This window comes from Diceros bicornis, chromosome 14 (genome assembly GCF_020826845.1).
Source record: "Diceros bicornis minor isolate mBicDic1 chromosome 14, mDicBic1.mat.cur, whole genome shotgun sequence".
In the NCBI taxonomy this organism is placed as follows: Eukaryota; Metazoa; Chordata; class Mammalia; order Perissodactyla; family Rhinocerotidae; genus Diceros; species Diceros bicornis.
The window spans coordinates 34,358,376-34,360,220 of record NC_080753.1 but is presented as its reverse complement, the minus strand read 5'-3'; the positions used below and the strand labels follow the sequence as shown (position 1 = coordinate 34,360,220).

At 44.8% G+C, this 1,845-nt stretch overlaps 1 pseudogene; it reads left to right on the top strand.

The window, feature by feature from the left end:
* The first annotated feature begins 1,164 nt into the window (after positions 1 to 1,164).
* Positions 1,165 to 1,552, top strand: LOC131413455 (NADH dehydrogenase [ubiquinone] 1 beta subcomplex subunit 9-like; annotated as a pseudogene).
* The last annotated feature ends 293 nt before the right edge of the window (positions 1,553 to 1,845 follow it).

Below are 1,845 nucleotides of genomic sequence, written 5' to 3'. Positions count from 1 at the left end.
TTCTGACTCTAGGTCCAGTGTCAGGTCTCACATTCACTGGTCAATCGATGCTGCAGCCAGCCTCATGCTCAACACGTGTGGTTCAAAGGCCAGGGCACTTGCCACTCCTGATCAGCTGCCTCCTTTCTAGGAAAACTGCTTTTCTGAACTGAGAGAGTCACAGAGAAATGTGTCGTTGGCATCGATTTCCTACACTTGGGCAATGGCTTCCGCCATCTGGACCAGGTGACGTCAGTCATCTGGATTTCTGCCAGTGTTCTCCCGCCCAGGAAAAGGACTTCCTGCTGGGCTCCCAGCCATCTCTGGCCTCCTGGGAGTCGACCTCTCAATTTGCAAAGTGAGAGACTGAAAATCAGATCTCAGGGAAGGTTTTGCTATAGGGAAGAAGGTAAAAATGGGGAAGAGCTCTTCAGAGGACAATAGCTAGGGATGAGTGGGGAACCTCTCCATCTGGGGTCTGGGTTTTCCTTGGGGCAAGGGGGAGGATCCAGTGATCAAACTGGGAGGCTTAGGACTTTGTGACTAACAGACTTAAGTAAATTGAGAGTGGAGAGGGAAAAGGTAAGCAAAGCTGAGGAAATCTGGAAAAAATTACACATAAAGATATAAACACAGAAAGTCAAACATAGGCCAAGAATAGAATGTTGATCCCAATCCTCATGCTCTTTTCTGTGGACACTGTCTTGAACAAATCAGAAATAAGAACATGAGCAGCCCTCATTTCTTTTCTTTTTTGAATTATAAAAATATACTGCTTGTAAAAAAAATCTAAGCAATAGATAAACGAATTAAAGTAGAAAGTTAAAGTGTCCCTCTCCCCTCCTTATCCCAACTCCAACCCCACTCTCCAGGCTTGGTTCATAAGTTATAACACTCACTTTAGTTATTCCTTCAGCCAATGTTCATCTCCTTTAATTCTTACAGTGACCGTATGAGGTAAGAATTATTATTATGCCTTTATTTATTTATTCTTAATTGTGGTAAAATATATATAACATAAGATTTACCACTTTAGGGAGACCCTATGGCTGTTGAAGGTGAGTGGGCCATCATGGCGTTCTGGTCTACCTGACCCGCCAGCAAAAGATGTTTTATAAGAGTGTGCACTGTCCCTTCAAGTTTTGGCGCATCCACGGGGACAAATGCTGGTCCTTTGCTTGTTTGATGTGAGCTTGGTTTGAAGAACATAAGAATGAAAAGGATTTGGTATAAGCCACCCAGCTGCCTAGGGAGCCGGAGGAAGAATTCTGGCAATCAGCATCCACAGCCATGTATCTTCCCTGACTCTCTGGGGGGCACCTCTTATGAGAGAAATGACTGTTCCAAGGTTCTGCGCGGTGCTTAGATGACTGGCATGCTTCTGAGAGGACAATGTATCTCTCTTTGCCAAGAGAGAGCAGTGGAAGCAACTTCGGAGTGAGAGGTTAAGCAGCTGCAGAAGGACCTCTGCCTGGTGGTCCTCCCACTGAAGCTTTGCCCCTGCCTGAAAGGAAGGTGATTTGCCCTACTGTGGTGGCATATTGTGAGCAGGCCCCAGGAGCAGCCCATATAGAGAAAGAGAGAGGAAGACCCCTCACCATTCATGCTTGCAAAGAAATAAGTTACAGAGTATACACACACATGCTCTATTAAAAATAACTAGACATGGAAAAAAAGTTACCGTTTTAACCATTTTTTAGTGTACAGTTCAGTGGCATTAAGAACATTCATATTATTCTGCAACCATTACCACCATCTGTCTCCAGAGCTTCTTTATCTTCCCCAACTGAAATTCTGTACCCAGTAAACAGTATCTTCCCATTCCCTCTTCCCCTCAGCCCCTGGCAACCACCATTCTACTTTCTG